The following is a 6,501-nucleotide window of genomic DNA, read 5'->3' on the forward strand; positions in this document are numbered from 1 at the left end:
TACAGTTCAATCATTAAGTCTCATCAACATATTTGTACTAAAATATATTTTTCGAACAGAATAATGACAATTGTTATTAAGTAAATTATAGCATTGTCTAGGAAAGTGGGTCCTTTTAATAGCAAATAATTAATTTCATAAATATGTTCGCTTGATAGATCTATATTTTAATAACAAAATGTGTACTACATATGTTATATTAAAACTATTTACAGGATATAGTATAGCACACAGTCATAATTAAGGACATAAATATTACTGTTTAAAAGATTAAAGCGAATTCAACAGCGATACAGAAGTAATTCTGTTTGCTCATGCGCAAATGAGCCTTTTTTTATTAAACTACAGGTACAATATAACAGTGAATTGAGAACAATCTGAAACGGGAAAATTACATAGTAAAGAAATGAACAGAAGAAAAAACACAAGAAACATATTAAAGAAGAAGAGAAACAAAGAGCATGAGGGGTACATATTCATTTTCAAGAAAAATCACCGTAAGGCATAAAGATAGTAAGGGTTTTCATGGCTTTCAGATTTGTTGAATCTTCCAGGGTTCCAAGGTAGGTTTTCAATTCAGCCTTGAAATGAAATATATTGAGTTTTGAATTCGACCATTTACATTTATGAATATAAATGTTTCCAAATAAAATAAAAGCATTAAAATAAAGGAATGAGACTTGGTCAAGTCTTTTCGTTCACCAAAGAAGAAAACGTCCTTATATTGTAGCTTATTTGGGAGCCTATCTCTGCAGCCCAAATTTTAAACTGTTAACAGTAAGTTTTTGTACATATTATTTAACCAGAAAGTTCACCAGTGTTTTTGGCAACAGTTTACATCCCACCTTTAGCTGTTGCCGACACTGCATGTGATGTCATAAGTTCAGTTGTTGTTAAGCTACAGACAACATCTCAATGTATTTGTGGTAATATCTGGTGATTTTAACCATGCCTCACTCTCTGCTACACTTCCAACGTTTCAACAGTTTGTCAGCTGCTCTACCAGAGAGAACAAAACACTGGATTTGTTTTATGCAAATGTCAAGGACTCATACATTTCTAAAGCAAGACCTCCTCTAGGCAAATCAGATCACAATCTTGTTTTTCTCTGCTTGAAATATAAGCCTCTTGATCAGAAGCAACCTGTAATAAAGAGGACTATGAGAAGATGTTAACAGGAAGCTGAAGAAGATCTGCAAGGTTACTTTGAGGCTACAGACTGGGACGCACTGTGCCAGCCACATGGAGAGAAGACAAACTATCAGGACCCCCTTCAGTTTGCATATAGCTGTGGAGTTTGAGTTGAAGATGCCATCATACATCTGCTTCAACAAACCCACTGTCATCTGGATGAAGCCAGCAGTACTGTGAGGATCATGTACTTTGATTTAGTGCATTTAATACAATTCAACCTGATGTTCTTAGTCATAAACTCTAGAAGACTCAGGTGGAGGCCTCAACAATCTCTTGGATCAAAGTCTATGTAACAAACAGACCACAGTTTGTGAAATTGACGGATTGTGTGTCTAACCAGGTAGCCAGCAGCACAGGAGTACCACAGGGGACTGTACTCTCACCATTCCTTTTCACTCTGTACACCTTAGACTTCCAGACTGTACTTCTTGAGGAAGCTTAGGTCCTTGGGTGTTTGCAGCAAGATTCTGCATATCTTCTTTAAGTCTGTTGTGGTGAGTGTGATCTTTTCTGCCATCATCAGCTGGGGGGGGGACTACAACCCAAAATAACTTTTGGGTTGTAGTTCAAGTAACTTTTTACTTTCTTCCCAAGTGAACCAGTTAAGTTCAATGCAGCTTTAGTAACCTACATGTTGTAATGATGCGGTGCGAGGTTGGAGAGAGCCAGTAACCTTTTGTCCACCTCCTTAATCCAAAGAATTTGGCACAACACACCGAGGAGGTTCCACACGGTCTCTTTATCAAAGCTCCCCATACAGGACAGAGAACTCGTGCATTAGCACCGCACCACAACTTATCCAGCTCTCTCTAAAAAACAGAAGAAGAGACAGAAAAAGAGAAGGGGAGGAGTCGCCCGCTTGTGGTTCTATACAAACGCCTCTAGGAAGTAAAAACTGACTGTTACAATGTGATGTCATGACATTAACTTCGCCTGAGTGTGATACAGACCCCACAGTACCGACACCGTTCGCATATGTATGTAGTGACAAAAGTTGCATTTGGTGTCCGTATATAGACGTTATGATTATGTGCAGGTGAAATTTTAATTCTGATGCGACTAGAATATTCAGAGGACTCCCTTCATGGTATGGTAGGAAGATGCTAGACTGCATCAACGCCTGGTAGCGGCTCATGTGTTGCAGTGGCCACTAGATTTGACTTTATATAAGGACATGATACAACAGAGGTCACGGATTAGTGGACCAGGGTCCAGAACCAGACCCACGTGCTGTCCAATCTGGACCCAACCTGATTTTAAACATTTATATATTACTGTATGTTTTACAGTGTCTAACTTCACTTGTATGAGGGATCAAAGTAACAAAAATGAACTTGAAATGAATTGAAGGTGTGAAATACTGAAAACGGTAAAATTGAGTGCCATAAAAACTAACATGTGATTAATGTCGCCTCTGTGAAAATAGAATCTGTTAATTTGGTGGTCAATAAAATGATAGCATGGTAAATATTAATGTTATAAATATTAAGATTATCAAATGTAACATTGCCTGTTTTCATTCACTGCCTTGATTTTAGCTCCTCCACTTTTACCACTTTCGATTTATTTAACGTTGCCCGTTTTCAATCACTGCCTTAATTCTAGCGCCCCGTTTTTACCACTTTAGTTTTATCATTCATCGTGTTCACAAAGTAATTTTTGCTACTGAGGGGGACCAAGATGGCGGCTTGAGCAGACAATCTTTTTCAAACTGTTAAGCCAGCTTGCTGTATTACTAAGGACAACTTTTAGCTAAACACTTCACAATTTTTGAGGTACTTAGAAACGTAGAGGTAAACCTTTTTGATGGCACAAATGTTTTCTCAATATAGGAAAAGATTCTCCAAAGACAGCAAAAACCAGCTACCAACAATAATACTAACGTAGGACACGACTACTCCAAAATGGCTAATGTTTCAGACTCGGGAATGAAGAAGACTTCCTGCTGCTGCCTATTTCACCAGAGGGGACACCTTGTAAAGAACCAGTCCGCAAAAAGGTCCTTGTTGCAAAAGGTGAGGAGAAAAGCGGCATAATCCTGACATCATTAAAACTCTCTGAGTTCATCAACACCCACTTTGACACCATGAAAAAGCTGGTCATTGACAACTCACTAAAAACAGAGGGGTTCAAGAAGTCAATTGACTTTGCTATTGAGGAAATTAAAGATGTGAAGAAAAGGGTCAACTCAATTGAGAACAGGACAAAAAAAGATGACGATACTCTTCTTGAGCTTGAAAAAAGGCTCATTGATTCAGAGCGGACGTTGGAATCTTAAATTTTACTGTTTAAGAGACTGTTTCAAAAGAAGACGTGAAAAAAGAAACCATCCGGATCTGTCAAGCCATTTTTCCCGAAGAAAAACAAAAGCTACCTGATGTGATTGATACTGTCCACTGCTTAGGGAAAATGAGAGAAAATAACAGCAAACCAAGAGGAATCATCCTCCAGTTCTCTTCCTGAATGTACAGAGATGCTGTGTGGAAAGCCACGAAAAACAACACCTTCTTGAAGGACCCCCATCTTCGCTTCACAGAGGACCTGTGTCCAGCAGACCGGAAAACCAGAGCGGCACTTTGGCCTGTGATCGAGGCGGTGAGAGAAGAGGGAAAGATTGCCTACTACATGGGTGCCTGTGCTTACGTAAATGGAAAAGAAGTTGGCCTCCCTGTGGGCTAATATGAACAAAAGGGTCAATTGCAGTCGGAGCAATTTTTAACTTTATAAGAGAATCAGACAGCTCAGCTACTGACATTTGGGAAAAGACTATACAAGAGATCCTAGTGCCACTAGAATCATAAGCACTGGGATCTGAAACTCTAAGACTACATCCTACTTAGGTATTTCTGTTCAAAGCTTTAAAAAAAAAAAGATTGTTAAAGCTGGTTTGGCAGCTCAAAGTTAATTCCAAAAAGGTTAAATTGCATTTTGCATGTTCATAGCAGTGTAAAGTGAAAGTACCTTTGCATTTTTTCCAATTTATTTAATGGCGTGCAGTTTGAAAGTAACACAGCCCAACTAAACACACTAAAACTTTTGTCATTCTTTTTTTTTTCTTCATAAAACTTATTTTTCTATAGGGTCGTTGAATGCCAGGCGGTTAAAAAATGCCACCAAACAAAATGCTTTATTTCTTTTTTCCAAACAGTTGAATGCAGCTAAATAAGAATCACATTCTTCTAGTGATGACATAAATTTCTGGAAAAATCTGTGGGGTGATAATATATATCCGTCTCGAAGCAGCCAGCATTCAAGTGGTACTCTTACTCTAAAAAACAAATTAAAAGGAGACATTCCCTTCAATAAAGGTGATCTTCAGGGACACTTTGTATTTATGATTTTATCATATTACAATAAGATCTTGATTACCACTGTTGGGACCCACAGCCATGGATTACAACATGAAGTCCGGTACAAACTTTTCTGGAACTTTCAAAATAAATTGCATTAACCGACTTCCAGCACAACTTAGGAAGGGGGGGTAACAGCAGACTTCCCGTGAGATCACTGCCCGTAAAAAACCCCCACCTTTCCAATGAATCGATCTCTTCCATGCCAGTTTTTAGATGATTGGGACAGGAGAGGCACAGCGCACTGATGTCTCTTTGCAGGCAAACAGACCTAACTCTTCAGACTGGATCCAAGAGTGTCATAAGATCACGCGGTCATATGCACTAAGTTAAGTACGAATGAATTGCTGTTTATGTATCCGGTATTTCATTGAAGAACGGGAATAATTAAGGTACAAGCGTTTTGACTTTCTCTCTGAGGTCTACAGAGGCAAACTTTGTTTCCATAGAGTTTCCCAGCAGAGATGCTGTCTCTACGACGTCGAGTGAAGCAGTTTCCCGGTCTGAAAGGAGGACAACAGGGACCGCATCACCGTGGTTACTCTAGCAACTGTGCAGTTTGGTCGGTGGACAGAGCAAGCCGCCTTCCCCGCAGCTATGGATTTTAGCTGAAGCTAACCCTTTGTTGACAGAGCTTTCTTCAAACTTCGTCGTCGCCTGGACAATTTCTCCTTAGCACGTTCATACAAGGTTACGTTTGGGCAGAGTGGTAGAAGTAGTTTAGAATGAAATAATCTAAACGTTTTTTATTTTATGAAGTTTGGTTTTGTTTGTGTTGAACTCAGCTATCTTAGTGCTAGCAGGCTATCTGCTCAGCAGGGACTCAGTTTTGTGTTCTGTGTTTGTGTGTTTTTAAAGTTAAGACAAACTTTATTTAAAGGGTGATTTTAAACACAGAAGATTGGCCATAACGCGCCATCTGCGCTTCCGCATTTTAACCCTTTTATTAATGGTATTTTAAAGGTGTGTGATAGATTCTGGGGCTAAGCTATCAGCTTCTTTTGTTAGCTTTAACTGCTAACAGCTAAGACCATGTGCTTGCGTACTAAAGATCATCTACCCAGAAAGGTTGTTAGTTTTCAATCTAGTAAATAATATTTCACTAACATTATTTTACTAAACTTGATAACTAAATAAACACCATTAAGCCCCATTTCTCCAGAAAGATTAGGCTCTTTCCAAAATATTCCCTTAATAATATTTCTTCAAATATTATTTCAATAAGTAAAGGCAGCTAATGAGACACTGTTGAGAATTAGTCATCCAGAAGGTTGGTTTTATTCAGCAGATCATTCTTTAAAACATTATTTTATTATAATAATATTTTATCTGATCTTGCATTGTGAAAGGTTGTCTAAAGGTTGCCAATTATTGCCTAAGTTGGTTCCAAGACTAACTTAACTTCACTTCCAGATTCTTCAAGATAATCCTTGGTTCTCAAACATAAACATTGCATGATAATGTTGCATCACTCTTTTTGGTCATAATTTCTAATCATCTTTAATCAACTTGTTTATATTGTACATAGTCCATTAGTCTTCATTATTCTTTAATTCTGCTTGGTAGTTTAGTTGGATTGTTTTAGCAAAGTAAAGAGTTTGTTGATTGAAATATGTTTGACTTTGAGTTGACTTATTTTTGTTAATAAATTCTTGTATTTTAAGAAATTGTGTGAATTCATTCCATATGTGTGCAGAGTTTTGATGTTCAATAATTGTCAGAGCTCATCTCACACCTTTCTATTTTGTCCTAATACCATCGCCTTACTGGGCTGGTATTCACAAGACATCCCTTAACAGACCAAAATATTATTTGATAAAATATTAAAGTATTAATATTAAATATCAAATAATATATTCATATTCATAGTCACAACACCACTAATATTTATGGCTATAACTCAAAATATAAAAACTCACAACTTCTTTCACTAATAGAAAACAATCTAACTGATTTC

This window comes from Girardinichthys multiradiatus, chromosome 19 (genome assembly GCF_021462225.1).
Source record: "Girardinichthys multiradiatus isolate DD_20200921_A chromosome 19, DD_fGirMul_XY1, whole genome shotgun sequence".
Taxonomy (NCBI): Eukaryota; Metazoa; Chordata; class Actinopteri; order Cyprinodontiformes; family Goodeidae; genus Girardinichthys; species Girardinichthys multiradiatus.